The 16,432-nt window shown below is 48.1% G+C and overlaps 1 protein-coding gene across 8 annotated transcripts in view; it reads left to right on the top strand.

Annotated features, from left to right (window-relative positions):
* NPAS2 (neuronal PAS domain protein 2) overlaps positions 1-16,432 on the top strand; it is a 178,118-nt gene that overhangs the window by 75,099 nt on the left and 86,587 nt on the right. The window lies entirely within an intron of this gene.

Here is a 16,432-nt window from a genome sequence, read left to right as displayed (position 1 = left end):
TCAGTTTCCTCATCTGTGCAGTAGCGGCATCGTGACCCCTTGTACTATGGTTAAACATTCAGGGTTTACTAGCCTGGAGTTGCTATGTTAAAGCACCTGCCTGTTTATTCCTTTACGGCATTCACTGAACACCTACGGCATCTTGAGTAGTCATGAAGTTGGTATTGAAGGCCAAGAATGGTCAACTGTCATCAACTTGACACAACCTACCCAAGTGGGCAACCCTATGCTAAACTCCATAAACCCGGGGAGCAAGGATGAGGAAGTGGCTTCAGTCCCCCAGGAATGCACAGTGATTGAATGACAAGAGCTCACTACAGATGGATGGGGTGCACGAGACAGGCCAGCAGTAGAGAGAGAAGCGTTAAATGCTAGTCAGGGGGACCTTCTTTACAGGCCCACAGTCCAGCCTCCTTCCTCCAATCTCATCCTGCCCTCGTCTACACTGTATGGGGCAGGCACTCTGTCCTCTGCTATAGGCCCCCTCGTGGGCCCATAGAGTTGGAGGACCTACCTACTTCCCTCCAGAGAACTTCATGGTTGACATGCAAACAGTCTGATCCCCAGAGGTCACCTCTTATGGTGGCTCTGCAGCGGCTGGCCCATGAGGAGAAAGCCATGAGAGGCACAAGTCCCCAGCCATGACAGATACAAGTCCCCCAGCCATGACAGACACAAGTCCCACAGCCATGATAGACACAAGTCCCACAGCCATGACAGACACAAGTCCCCAGCCATGACAGACACAAGTCCCCAGCCATGACAGACACAAGCCTACAACCATGACAGAAACAAGCCCACAGCCATGACAGACACAAGTCCCACAGCCATGAGAGACACAAGTCCCACAGCCATGACAGACACAAGTCCCACAGCCATGAATCACACAAGTCCCCAGTCATGAGAGACACAAGTCCCCAGCCATGACAGACACAAGTCCCCAGCCATGACAGACACAAGTCCCACAGCCATGACAGACACAAGTCCCACAGCCATGACAGACACAAGTCCCCAGCCATGACAGACACAAGTCCACAACCATTAGCAAAGTTGCTCACTTGGAACCTACAAGAATGAAGGCGTGTGGACTGTTTTAACTCCTCCTCATATTTCTATTAGCAAAAGGCCAGTGTGTTGGCCAGCAGCTTAGTTGGACCAAGTGTGGTATGGAGTGAGATGTAGGAAGTGGCAGGCCAGCCATCTCCTTTGATCTTGGTTGACTTGTCTTGGGGCCGTCAGAACTAAGGCCTCTCGAATGTGAGGTTGTTTTATGCTTACCTCCAGTTTCCCATATGCACAAACACTGCTGCAGAAACAGTCACAGTGCCACCCATAGCTCTTGAGCTTATTCTGAGGCAACACTTTCCGGGCCCTTCCTCTGGACATCGCAGCCTCCCCAGAAGTGCTTTGCAACCTGTAGGTCACAACCTGTAAGGGTTGCAAAGCCCATTTGTGTCCCCCAAACAAGTAAATGGATGAGCTCACCCAGACCGGCCACGCATACTCCTCTGGCCTCCTCTCTTGGACAGGCTGCCTTATAGCTCTTCCTCTTCAGTCTTTGGCCTTTCAGGGTCCTACGGCCTCAGCTAGATGGTGCGCAGGACAGAACGGTCTTCATGACCCCGTGTCCCTATTCTCTCACCTGCCACACAGTATTTGGCCTGTACTTTTCAGGGTATTTTGGGAGCCAGACACAACAAACACCACATAACTGTTAGATATTAATCACCATATGCGTCTGAAAATTCATAGCACTTTACACTAATATGCTGACAGAATAGCAATGTGAGCAACTTCTGTAGAGATCATCTCAAGTCATCTCCTCGACACCATTTTGATATATGTATTGTTTTTATGACCTTTAAAGCTTATGAAAGATCAAGGAAGGGGCAGGTACGGAGTTAAATTAGGGATTTCTTAACCTTAGAGCCTGCTCTAATCCCTTAGAATACGAGAGATTCTTTTCATTTAAGTACAAATCACACACACACACACACAGACACACAGACACACACAGACACACACACACACAGACACACACACACAGACACAGACACACACACACGCACACACACGCACACACACACAGACACACACACACACAGACACACACACACACACAGACACACACACACAGACACACACACACACGCACACACATGCACACACACACAGACACACACACACACAGACACACACAGACACACACACATGCACAGGCACACACACACACACAGACACACACGCGCGCGCACACACAGACATACACACAGACACACACACATACACACACGCACACGCACACACACACACAGACACACACACATGCCCAGACCAAGAGATTCTCTTTGAACCCACAGGAGTTCTACCCTTTCCATCACTGCCATTAATGCTTCCTTCTAGCCACGCATGGTCTCAGCCGTGTCTCCATTACACCACTCAACCCTGAGGCAAAAGGAGACAAAGTATACATTCAATCTCTCCCTTAATTGCAAATCACCAATACAGACATGCTAATATATATATCCTGGCTAAAAGTTCCTTGAAATAAACCAGACTCCCAGCATTTTGCCTGTGTTCCATCTCAGTCCCATGTGCCTGGGCTAAGATCATATCCTCATTAGTCCATCACTACAAGAGAATAAAGAAAAAATGGTTTCCTTCAGTCAGGGTTCTGGTGGTTGGAAAGAAAGGACTCTGGTGAGGATGTCATGGAAGATGGTACCACTCTAGGAGCCAAGAAGTAGAGGGAGAGATGGTGATAAAGATGGGGGAAGAAAGAGGGAGTGGAAGGAAGAGGAAAGAAGAGGAGAGGAGGGGAAGGGAGAGGAGGGGAAGAGAGAGAAGAGGGATGGAGGAGGGGAAGGAAGGAGAGGAGGGGTGAGGAGAGGAAGGGAGGGGAGAGGAGGGGAGGGGAGAGGAGGGGAGGGGAGAGGAGGGGAGAGGAGAGGAGAGGAGGGGAGGGGAGAGGAGGGGAGGGGAGAGGAGGGGAGAGGAGAGGAGAGGAGGGGAGGGGAGAGGAGGGGAGGGGAGAGGAGGGGAGAGGAGAGGAGAGGAGGGGAGAGGAGGGGAGAGGAGAGGAGAGGAGAGGAGGGGAGGGGAGAGGAGGGGAGGGGAGAGGAGGGGAGAGGAGAGGAGAGGAGGGGAGGGGAGAGGAGGGGAGGGGAGAGGAGGGGAGAGGAGAGGAGGGGAGGGGAGAGGAGAGGAGAGGAGGGGAGGGGAGAGGAGGGGAGGGGAGAGGAGGGATGGGGAGAGTAGGGGAGGGAAGAGGAGAAGAGAGGAGAGGGATAGGGAAGGAGGGGAGGGGAGGAGAGGAGGGGAGAGGAGGGGAGGAGAGGGCAGGGGAGGGAAGAGGAGAAGAGAGGAGAGGGATAGGGAAGGAGGGGAGGGGAGGAGAAGAGGGGAGAGGAGGGGAGAGGAGGGGAGAGGAGAGGAGAGGAGAGGAGAGGAGGGGAGGGGAGGGGAGGGGAGGGGAGAGGAGGGGAGAGGAGGGGAGAGGAGAGGAGAGGAGGGGAGAGGAGGGGAGGGGAGGGGAGGGGAGGGGAGGGGAGAGGAGGGGAGGGGAGGGGAGGGGAGGGGAGGGGAGGGGAGGGGAGGGGAGGGGAGGGGAGAGGAGATAGATTACAGCACAAGCTTGCCAAGTCAGGAGTTCAGAGAAGAGAGAAGCTAGTCTGCTTGCTTCAGTCTCGCGCCACCTCTCCACACCATCCCACTGAGGAACAAGCTTCCAACACATGAGCCCAGCGAGGACAAAGGAAAATCAAGCCACAGCACTGTCCCTTCCTAAAATGTCCCCTCTTTGTGGGGTCCATCTGCATGGGTAGCTACAGACAGAAGCTGCTGGCCCTCACTGTTCTCACCTTCAGCTGTTTAGAGGGATTCAGAACATTTGTTAACACCCCGTCCTTTGGCCAAGACCGCAGCCTTCCTAACTCTTGGAGGAAGTCTGACCTTAGACTGCTTCACACACCTTTCAAAACCTCCAGTTTGGCAGACTTTGTGGCGGCAACATGGGAGTCCGGTCCTTTTAGCACACCTGGAGGTCCTGGAAGGATTTCTTTCCACCCACAAGATATTCTCATGAAATTAGGAATGTTTATCAGCTACAGGTCATAATCCTCATTGTCTCAAAAACAAACCTTACTTTGTGTGAGGTGCAGCCTCCTGGGTTCTGGGGAATGCATGGAGCCTTCCGGCCGATGGCACGCATACTCTGAACAGCATGAGGCTCCACTCTCTTCTGTGAACTTCCATGTAAACCCAGTGGGTATTGACTGGGTTGCTGTCACCTGCTCTCGGGAGCATCTACCGCTTTCCTTGGGGAAGACTTAAAACATCATCTTTGAATCCACAAGGTCAGAAGAGAAACAGTGTGGTTGGGAGATGTGAGCCCTGGGTAACGACGCTCCCAGTTTGCCATGTTATATAGGGGTACTTCTCTCCGAAGCAAATGTATTGCTCTGTATGTTGGTGCACGTGTGTATGTGTGGTGTGTGTGTGTGTGTGTGTGTGTGTGTGTGTGTGTGTGTGTGTGTATTCTGGGATAGTCACAAGCATTCAGTGTGTGTATGCTTTGGTACAGCTCAATATCCATGGAGCTGATGAGACTCGGACCCCTTGGCATGCCTGGGGCACCTGACCTACAGAGCATCTCCCATTCTTGTGGAATCCCTGTAAAGTGGGATCTTACTGTTCCTGCACTACAGTAGAGAAGGCCTAGGGTCTGGGACCACACCGCCCACTGGCTGCCGCCGGGATTGAAGGTCAGTATCACTGACCTCTTTCCACACCCATAAGCAGAAGCTGCTCCACTTGCTCTGCTTTGTGCTCAAGGGGCAGGGACAGGAAGTGCCGGCAGAGAACCCAAGCGCCTGCAGGTTTTCTGTGTTGTGAGATGTTTGCTCGCCTTGTTGCCAGTGAACTCTTGGTGTTCACGTCATCCTTTGCCCTGGTCTTGAAGCAATGTGTTGTCTCCTCTTCCCAGTTGGCTGTGAAGCTGTTTTCAGAAGCCCAGGCATTTAGTTCAAGGGATGAGAGGGAGGGGGTTATGGCTTTGCTGGGTCTTATCAAGAGTGTCAGGCAAGATTAGGGCGCATCCGGGGTTCTCAATAGAGGGATTGCTGGGTCTGAAATGTGAGTTGAGCTCTTGTTTGTTCTTTGACTGTAATCCTTAGTCTCAGCATGGTTTGGGCAAGGTGAGGGCATTCCAACAGGACAAGCCAGAATTCTGCACATTCCACCGCACTGAGGTAGCCATGTGGGAAGGAGAGCTTCAGCCGTTCCTGGCTGTGTTGCTTCTTGTCAGATCCCAGCTGGAGGAAAAGGCTGTGGACCAGTGGCTAGAACCACCCATTTTCATTTATTCACTGAGTTTTGGAGTAAGCAAGGCTTACTACAGGATGCTGCACCCTAGCTACAGAAGAAGGCAGGTAGCACCACACTCTCTTCAAAGAGCACATGGAGGGAAGCAATCATGGAAGCGGACATAGAGGAGAAGGCGGAACCTGCCGTCTCCTAGCAAAGCCAGGAGAGTGGCTGACTTTGTAAGCTCGACCTCCTCAGCCAATCTTTTTCACAGACTGATCTCCTTTCATTTGTATGATTTCTTTGGCTATAAATAATGTAGACCTGAACGGAAAGTCTCACATGTGAAGCTTGTGGCCAGCATGGAAGACATTGGGTCCATACATGCTTGCAAAGTGCCACGCCTTGCACCATGCAGAACCCGAAAGCCCAGCCCTGGGCTCTGTGCTGTTGGTCCAGTCGGATCTTGGATGCTAATTTTGCTGTGGTTGCCTATGCTAGGCTTTGGGGTTGGTATTATGTACACCATCATAAGTTCCATCATGGGATAAAAAATGACAGTAAACCATTGTTGAGGCTTCCTCTGTTTGTTTGAATGGTGATGAAGGCAGCAGCAGGCATCGCAGGAACAGGGCTGGTAACAGGACTCAGATTCATTTATATTACCCTGTAATTTCCACATGAGTGAGTTCTGTTCTCAAAACAAAGGGAAAAGTAGAACTGTGCTTGCAGGCAGAATGCTAATTCTTCCTGTGGCCCAGTAAACAGCAGAACTGAAAAGGGGGCTCCCTCCTCTGGAGCTTTCAGCTCTTACCTTGCTGGGTTCTGTTCTTTTTGACTGAAGAGAACTGTCCTCAGAAATGTGTGCCTGGGAGGCACAGACACCTGGGGCTGTCTTGGCTCAGGGAAACCCAGAAACTCTCTGGGACATCTGAGGTAAAGGAAAATGTATTTAAAAGCAAGCTCAGTGATTTCAGTAAGTTGCCAACTACTCAGGGATGTCCAGAAGTGCACCTGCTTGAACAGACTATCTTTCTTTGGGAAAGGCCAGCTACTCCTTTCAGGATTTTAGTGACAAGCTGCTAAGGACAAGGCCCAAGTTAAATGATGCCTGTGTGAGTGTTAACTAAGAGTCACTGTGAAATTAGGCCAGCTTCCCATGGGAGCCAGACTTTTTTTTTTTTCTGAAAATGGTGGTTAAGAGTAAAGATATTCCTGTACCATCTCAGAAAGGAAGAAATGCCTTGAAACCATTCTGGACTGCCCACCAAACCTGCGGAGAAATCATAGTGCCTGCCATGACTTCACCTCAGATGCCACCAACCTGACCCATCCTGCCCATGTGAACTTTTCTGCCCTAAAGCCCAGATAACATCTTCCACAAGCTGTTCAAGGCTAAGTGTGCGCGCGCGCACACACACACACACACACACACACACACACACACACACACACCTCTCTGCAAAGGCACAGCCTGAGTTACAGAATGCAGTGTGCATCTCCACCAGGACCCAGGCCAACAAATCAAGGGAGCTACACTAACCTCCAGTGGGCCTTTCTTTATGTTTGAGTTACCTAAACTGTGTTTGGGGGAACAGTCTTAGGAAATGCTCCCCAAACAAGTTTGGGCCATGCCATTGATCATGCTAAAAGTTCACCTAGCAAGCAAAAGTTGTTCTCTTACCTACAATTCTGCCATTAAATATTAATCTAGGAAAAAACAGTAACAACAAAATCAGCTGTTCTGGCTATGTACTTTCCCCTTCCTAAGTCACTGCATGATTTTCCATAGAAGACCCTTTGACATTGTATTATATAGCAGATACATTAATTTAATAGCAGCCCTTTCTGTAATTTATTATATATGAAAGCTATAAATATTAACAGTTGAAAAATGTTAAAATGTTTAAAGATCACTTGTAATGCCACTGCTTAGATAGGTGCCTTTAGATTTTTTTATATGTGTACATAATCATGTGTGTGTGCACGTGTACATACATATGTGCATACTTGCCTATGGAGGCCAGAGGTCAACAATGGATATCTTCCTTTTTGTTCTCCACCTTACTTTGTGAGGCAGGGTCTCTCACTGAATATAGAACACACCAATTCAGCTAAGCCAGCAACTCCCAGGCATCCTCCTGTTTTTCCCTCCCTAGTCTTGGGATTCCAGGTGTTCACTGCTGAGATTGCAGGTGTTCACTGCTGGGGTTACAGGTGTTCACTGCTGGGATTGCAGATGTTCTCTGCTGGGATTGCAGGTGTTCGCTGCTGGGGTTACAGGTGTTCACTGCTGGGGTTACAGGTGTTCACTGCTGTGGTTACAGGTGTTGACTGCTGGGGTTACAGGTGTTCACTGCCTTTTATGTGCTGGGGATCCAAACTCTGGTCCTTGTGCTTACACAGCAACTTTACCTACTAAACCAATGCCCACCAAGCCCCAGATGGCCATTTTAAAAAATATTTTGCTATACTTACTATCAACATTTTCTCTGTATTGATCTAGCTTTAGTAGGACTATTCATAAGGTTTTTGTTAATATTGATGAGCATGTTTAGGTCATTCTTCCAGAAAGCTTGCCTTTCACAAACAGGACTGTGTTAGTGTAGAGGATGTTTCAATTTTATTTCATGCTTCTGAGCATCTCCAGCGTGTCCAGTTCTATCTCTGGAGCGTGCTTCTGAATGCTTGGTTGGTATCTTCTAATTCTACAAGACAATAACCCACACCTGCCTGCCGACTTCAGGGTCTGTGGAGCCTAGACAAGAAAGCCGAGGCTACTCCTAACACGCTTTCTGTGCAGGCTTAGTTTGCTCAGTTTATAAAACGTGTATCTGGGAGGCCTTGCCTTGTACCCTTTCCAATTTCTCATCTTGCAATAGGAAATTGCCAACAGGAAAAATGTGGCAAAATATCTGAGTATGGAAGGATAAATGTGTAGATAAGCACATGAAGGAAAGGAAGGGGGGAGCAAAGGGGGTGGGGAGGGGGAGGGGCAGAGGGGGAGGGGCAGAGGGGGAGGGGCAGAGGGGGAGGGGCAGAGGGAGAGGGAAGGGGAAGGGAGAGGGAGGAGCAGAGGGAGTGGGGAGGGGGAGGGGCAGAGGGGGAGGAGAAGGGGAGGGACAGAGGAGGAGGGGAGGGGGAGGGGGAAAGAGAGAGATTGGAATAGCTTACAAACAGTGAACACAAATTTAAATCCTCCTCGCGTCTTCCATCTGTTTAGTTTGTGGTCCCTGGCCTGTCTGCGTTGCCTTGCTGTGTATGTCTAATGTCAGTGTGAGTCTGTGGTGCCTGTCCCTAACAAATGGCTTTGTGCTGTATTTATTGAGCAGCACAGGAAACATAGAATGGGCAATGAATGAGGACTTGCTTTTCAGAAGAGTTTTTACAAGGAAATAAATTACTTTACTAATCCCAACTGACCCAGAATTGCTCTCAGAACTACAAACAGATGTTATCAACCTGTATCCACACGTGGCTCCCAACATTTAATGGACATTTGTTTTGTTTAAAGTTGCTTTTAGCCTATTGGCTGCATTAAGGAAATGATTGCCACAACAAACAGGGGCACGTATAAATTATCCTGGGTCAAGGGCATGGAAGGGCACCTAATTTCAGATTTAAGCTGTGCATTAGCTTAGGTTATAAAAGCTGATTTCATGGTACAGTGATTACACACCATTCTCTTAAAGGCTGAGTGCACAGTAGGGCAGCAGGTTACGTCTTAGAAGATCTTCGGGCATAGTACTAACTTGTTTGCAAAGTTTAGAAAAGTTTAGTCTCTTGGAAGGCATGAGGTATTTTCAGAAAAGGCGATCACATCACGCCATGTGTCTATACCTACAGTAACTATTCTTGCGGTTTGTTTTATTCTTTTTGAGCCAGGGTCTCATGTAGCACAGGCTAGCCTCCTCCGGTCCACTATGTAGCCAAGGATGACCTTGAACTCCTCATCCTCCAATCACCACCGTCCTAAAAGCGAAATCAAAAGTGTGTGCCACCACGCCCAGCTTAGCGTTCGCTAAATACCTGTTCCTGTACAAAGGCACACGCCGTATCATGGCTGCTTACTGGTGATGCTTTGTAAACATTAGGTCAGACCTGAGTATCACAGAAATGCCGTGGAAAGACATTTAGCTTATCGGCCCAACTCTTGGTGCAAAAGCCACCAGGAATGTGTTTCCTAAGAGTCTCCCATGACTACTGACCAACTCCCCCCCCCCCTGCAAAAATGTCTTCAAAGTCCCTGATGCCAGGCTCACTCTGTCCCCACATTTGGTTCCTGTAGGTCTTTTTTTTTTTTTCAAGATAGGGTTTCTCTGTGTAGCTTTGGCTGTCCTAGAATTCTCTTTACAAGCTAGGCTGTCCTCAAACTCACAGAGATCCACTTGCCTCTGCCTGCCGAGTGCTGGGATTAAAGGCATGTGCCAACACCGCCCGGCTCCTGGAGGTCTTTTACAGGCCCTCTTTTTTAAAATAAAAATAAAAAAGTTGGGAGTTCTGGATTCGCTCCTCCCTGCTGACAGTCACAATCCTGGTCAAATGCATGGGCCAGCTCTTTAAAGTCTACAAAAGCAGCCACCATGGCAGACTGGGGAAATATGTCTTCTGGAAGGCCCAGCAGTGGGCTCAGATTTCCTTCCCCTCCAGTTTCTCCTGTTCTGGATTCAGTGCAGACCCAGACTGAGAGTGGGTCCCAGGGACAGAGAAGACAAGAAGCTCCTTTCTTATTTTTATTTTTCAAATTACTTTACAGTCTGATACCAGCCCCTCCCTGCTCCCCAGCCCCACCCTCGTGTTTCCCTCCCCTCATCACCCCTTACTTCTTTTCAGAGAAGGGGAGCCCCTAAGGGGAACACGAAGCTTTTGAAGACACTAGGGTCTCCTGATCCTCAGATGCAGTGAGGGGAAATCTGTACTTTCCTGTTCTCAGGCCCATTTTCTGGAACCCTTAAGGCAACTGCCTGCTGTGGTGGCCACAGTAGCAGCAGGAGTTACAGAAACAGTGCTAAGAGGAGCCCTCTCCCACTTGCGGACCTGCCTGTCAGGTGGCTGGAACCTGGGTGGCTTTCTCACCCTCTCTGTTTTCCTACTGCTTGGCCTCAAATACAGATGCAGGCACACGAGGTACAAGGCAGATCGGAACAAGCAAGAAGCCAACCATTTTAACAAAGGAGTGAAAAGAGGGCTGCTGGGAACCGAGGTGCTCGGCAAAGCTCGCAGAAGAAGGAAAATGACCCTAAATTTGGCTGTGCATTTCTGGGCTTGTCCCCCCAAGCTTGTTGGTACCCGATAGACTCTCAGATCATAGCTTCAGGATAGACCTCCACCTGGAATCTAAGATGGCCTTGCAGTGCTGCTCTGAAACGCAACGTGGAGTCCTCACCAGAAGCCACTGAAGATTCTGGAAGTGGCCCAGCATTTTTTTAAGTGTCAAAGGAAAATTGCTAATCCTAAACTCTAATCCTAAACATCCTTCAGGGATGACGCTAAGTGAAGATGATATCCAAGAAAGGGGACCACGCTGCCCGGAGACCCACTAGAGAAGAATTGCTAGTGTCACCAGGAGGAAAGAAATAATATCAGACAGGGACTCGGGCGTATGGGGGATAAAGGATGGAGTAAGGGGAGTGGCAGCTAACTGGAGAGAGAGAGAGAGAGAGTAATGTCTGACATATTAAAACAGCACAGTCTCCCAGCATATTCGGTGCCCGGCATCCACCCACAGGGTGCATAAAAGCAGAGACACTCTGTAAACTGGGGGAGAAAATAAAGAAAACCACACAGAGCAAAATTTCACACGCACTAAGTGGGCACTGGAAGGATAGCTTTCTATTGTACACTCCCTATAGTTTTTACTACACACGTCATAAGAGAAATATGAAGGAAAGTTAGATGAAGTAAAATATAATACTAAAAAATGTTTAAATAAATCAAAAAGAAGATGGAGAGGGTGAATAGGAACAACAAACAAGAAGAATGAGTGAACAAGCAGAAAACCCAAACATGGATGCTGCCACATGCTTGTACACATGGGCGCACATATGCGCGCGCACACACACACACATACACACACAAAGGTGGGGGGGAAGAGAGAGAGGCTGTTACATTAAATATAAATTATCTAAATTTGACACAGGGCTTGTCACAATGGAGCTTTAGGTGTATTGATTTCTAATTAGGTGTGTCTGTGTGAGTATGCGCATGGACGTCAGCGGCACCTGATCCTCTGGAGCTGGATTACAGGCTTTTGTAAGCTTCCTCAGTACATGGGTGCTGGGCACCTAACTTGCTCTGTAAACACTCTCTGAACCACTGACCCCTCTCTCCAGGGCCACAAGGTTGTTCATCATCGTCATCACCATCATCGTCGTCATCATCATCATCATTATATTTTTATATATTCTTTGAGAATTCTGTACATGTGTACAGTTTTGCTCATATTCACCTCCATCCCCAATTCTTCCTAAATTGTCCCCTCATATTCCCTTTTAAACGTCATGTACTCTTATTATTTTATAACCCACTGAGTCCAGTTAGCTCTGCCTATATGTGCATGTGTGGGTCCATCAACTGAAGCATCAGTCAGCCTGCAGGTACCAGGGACTATATTTGTCTCAGTCTCCTATTGCCACAGTGAGCACCATGACCAAAGAGCAGGTTGAGGAGGAAAGGGTTTATTTGGCTTACCTTTCCACACTGCTGTTCATCATTGAAGGAAGTCAGGACAGGAACTCAAACAGAGCAGGGACCTGGAGGCAGGAGCTGATGCAGAGGCCACAGGTGGAGTACTGCTTCCCTGCTTGCTCCCCATGGCTCGGTCAACCTGCTTTCTTGTAGAACCCAGATCAACAGCCAAGGAATGGCACCACCCACCATGGGCTGGGCCCTTCCCACATCAATCACTAACTAAAATGCCCTAGAGGCTCGCCCGCCTGTAGCCCCATCTTCTGGAAGCTTTCCCTTCTTTCAGATGACGGTAGCTTGTGTCAAGGTGACACTGAACTACCCAGCACAGTCAGCCTGAAGAAAACTAACTCTTCTTTACCTAGCAGCCATGACTATTAACAACAGCTCCTCCCCCCTCCCCCACCTGTGCTCTGTGTTCCTGTCGCTGTGCTTCTGGCTCTTTCGGCCTTCCTGCCTCCTCTTCTGCAATGTTTCCTGCACCTGGGCATGAGGGAGGATGATACAGCTGTCCCACTAATGCCCGGTCACTCTTCAGGGACTCGTTCTCTGCACTTGGACCTGTTGTGAGCCTTTGGATTAACCACCCAACCGCACAAAGTCACTTCTCTGATGAGGAGTGAAAGCTGTGCCAATCAGTGGGTAGAGGTACATATTTAGAAGACAGTTTGATACAGTGTCCATTTAGCAAAATAAGAGCAAGTAGGTTCACCCCTGGAGCCTGTGAGCTCCTCAGCCCTGGGGTTTTGGACAGACTGGCAGTACCAGGCACAGGTTTCCTTCTGTGGAGTGGGCCTTAAATCCAATAAGAAAGTGGCCGGGTACCCCTATAATATTCACGACACTGTTGCACCCATGGGCATATCTTGTCAGGTTAGGTGTTATTGTAGCTCCCAGAGTTCCCGATTGCTTAAGACTGTTGATAGCTTTTCTTCACTTCTGGTACAAGAAACTCTAGTCAGCAGGGAGAAAGCCTCCAGGTCAATACCAGTTTGATTTCTCCAAGTCCTGTGACCAAAGTATATGATGTCTTCAGTCATAGGGTCTTCCCGACAAGCAGAGTGAGTTTTCCATTTTAAGAGCCTAAATCCATGCTGTCACAAGACACATACCTCAAACCCGATCCTATAAGTAGGTTAAAAGTAAAATGGAAAAATTATATATGGCACAGACAGTAATTTAAAGAAAGCCAGTGTGATATCAAAGTGTATGTCAGCACACAAAATATTACCAGGAAGACAGAGTGACACCACATGGAGATAAAAGATCAATTCAGCAAGAAAAAGATAACAATTCTAGATGCGAACACACTGAAAAGCAAGAGCTTCCAAGTCGATGCACAACCTGAAAAACGGAGAGGGGTCCTCACTCTGCCTTTCTCAGTGTGAACTAGAGAGCTAAAATGCAGCAAAGATGTCAAAAAGCTAAGAAGCAAGAGCAGCCAACGGGAACTGATTGACATTTATAGAACACTCCACACAGCAGTACCAGAATCCGACTTTCAAGTACCTATTGAACATGCACCAAGATAGACCAAATGTTGCTTCATAAAACAAATGTAGAAATCCAAATGAAGCAAAATTAAATTAGACACAGGAAATTTTCAGGAAAAACAATCCCCATCTCCGGAGCTTAGAAATTAAATAACAAACGTCTCAGTAACCTATGGATCAAAAAGGATGTCTCAGGGAATATCAGAGAATGTGTTGACTGAATGAAACAGAACGCGCTTTTGAGATGCTGTGTGCTGCAGCTGCTGCCGTGCCTGGAGAGAACCCTGCAGCCCTGGATGTTCGTGTTAGAAAAAGAGACCATCTTAGGCCACAACCCTACTTCCACCATAAGAAAGTAGGGGCTGGAGAGAGGGTTCAACAGTTAAGATGCTGCTGTGGCAGAGGCCCTGAGCTCAGTTCCCAGCACCCACGTCAGGGGACTCACAACTGCTTGTAACTCTAATTCTGGCAGACCTGATGAGCTCTTCTGATCTCCTCACATACTGCACACACACACACACACACACTCAAACTCACACACACTCACACACACACTCTCACACACTCACACACTCACACACACACACACACACACACACACACACACACACACACACACACACTTTAAAAAAAAAAAAGCAGAAACAAGGGCTGGGGAAATGGTTCAGAAAGGTGGCTTAGTAAGGTGATTGCTGTAGGAACATGAGAGCCTGTTCAGAACCTTGATTCTAGCACCCATATGAAAGCCATGTCTGGGGTTCAGGGGCCAAAACAGGTGGCTCCCTGTATCTCATTGGCCAGCCATCGTGTCTGAACTGGTGAGCTCAAGGTTTAGTGAGAGGCTTTGTCTCAAAGGATATAAGGTGGAAAGAGCAATTCAGGAAGACGCCTGGTGTTGATTTCTGGCCTGTGGACACAGAGAGCAGAGAGCGGGACTGGGAATAGGGCGGAGAATAAAGGGGAGAGAAAGAAATGAGAAGAAAACTTGAAGAACAAAATAAATTCATAGAGTAAACACAGCCAGCCATGGTGGCCCATGTTTTTAATCCCTGCAGTGGGAAGGGAAAGGCAGGCAGATATCTGTGAGTTCGAAGCCAACCTGGTCACGTAGTGAGCTCCAAGTTTTCCAGGTATGTATCGTGAGTCCTTGTCTTCAAAAAGAAGAATAGAACAAATCAACACAATTGAAAATAAAACAAATAAACAAAGACCCAGAGAAAAGGTGACTAAGCAGAGAGGTGATTTTTGATTCATGCAAACTGATAAACTTACTTGAGACTGACCCTCAAGGGAGATACAAATTGCAGTGAGGAGAACAAGAGAGGACACATGACTCCGCGTCTGACATTAAAGGGGGGTCCTAAGGAAGTTCTGTAGCTGACTGTATCAACCTAAGAGCTCAGGTGAGATGGACTCATTATTTAGTGACCACAAGCACTTAATGACCACAAGACTCCACAGGACAAGAGAGCCTGAAGAGTTCTCTGGTTGATGGATTTGAAGTTACAAGTGAAACTACCAAAACCCAGATCCAGATGGCTTATTTGATGAATTCTGAATTCTGCCAACTGTTGAAGGAAGAAATTCCTCCCTCTATCTGCAGTCCTGTGCGGAGGAAACTAAAAGAGGAGGCAATGCGTTCCAGCTTCTCTTATGAAAGCGCATACCCACTGAGCAAATGAGAAAATAAACTAGAGGCCACCCCCCCCCCTTGTGGATGCAGAAAGAGCATTTCCTGTGCACACCTGTACTCCCAGCACTCGGGAGGCAGAGGCAGGCAGATCTCTGTGAGTTCGAGGACATCCTGGTCTACATACTGAGTCCCAAGACAGCCAGGGCTACATAGAGAGACACTGTCTCAAAAAAGAAAGAAAACATTGGTGAGCCAGCTGGGTGTGGTAGTGTGGTAGCACACACCTGTAATCTCAACATTCAAGAACTGAGGCCGGAGGATCATGAATGTGACACCAACCTATACTATGTGGCAAGGCCTCGTCTCCAAACAAAGCAAACACACAGCACTGGTAGTTCTCTCTGTGTCTCTGTGTCTCTGTCTTTCTGTCTGTCTATCTCTGTCTCATCTCTCTCTCTCTGTCTCATCTTTCTCTGTCTCTGTCTCATCTCTCTCTGTCTCAGTCTCTCTGTCTGTCTATCTCTGTCTCGCCTCGGTCTCTGTCTCTCTCTATCTGAGTGTGTGTGTGTGTGTGTGTGTGTGTGTGTGTGTGTGTGTGTGTGTGTCTCAGGGTGTGGTAAAGTCACAATCAAGTAGAATTTACCCAAGGAATGCAAGGCTATTTGGTATTTGAAAATCACTGAGTACTATCCAGTGCTTTAACACATAGAAACCCCACATAATTGTGCAATTGAAGCAGAAAAGAAAAAGTAATGAAATTGAACAATTTTTTATGAAATATAAATCAATGCTCAACTCAAAATAGAGCATAAATTGACATGGAAAATGCACAAAACTGTAAGAGAAAATTTTATGACCTTGGGTCTAACACCAAAAGTATAAACCAAAGGAAAGGAAAATGGGGGATAGAGAAGAAAGAGGGAAAGTGGGGGAAGAGAAGGGAGTGAGAGGAAGACGGGGGAAGGGAAGGAGGGGAGGAGGGAGAGGAGGAAGAAAGGAGAGGAGAGAGCTATGGCTCGGAGAAAACACTGGCAAGTCTCATTTTCCAAAGATCCTGTCCCCAGCATGTAACTTAGCAGCAAGGAACAAGCAGTGCTGATAAAAGCTGAACAGGAGAGGGACGGATGGCAGGGTGGCTCTGTGAGGAGCGCTCCTGCACACAAGCCTCTCTGGCAGAAAAGAACTCACTCCACAGATTTGGCCTCTGACCTCCACAGGTGTGCTGTCACACATGAGTGCATGTGTGTGCACACACATACACAAACATATATACACATGTACACACATACATATATGCACACACACACAGGTACAG

Source organism: Acomys minous, assembly GCF_964271855.1.
Source record: "Acomys minous genome assembly, chromosome: 13".
NCBI lineage: Eukaryota > Metazoa > Chordata > Mammalia > Rodentia > Muridae > Acomys > Acomys minous.
Note: the sequence above shows the minus strand (reverse complement) of the source record. Positions and strands in the feature narration are given on the sequence as shown.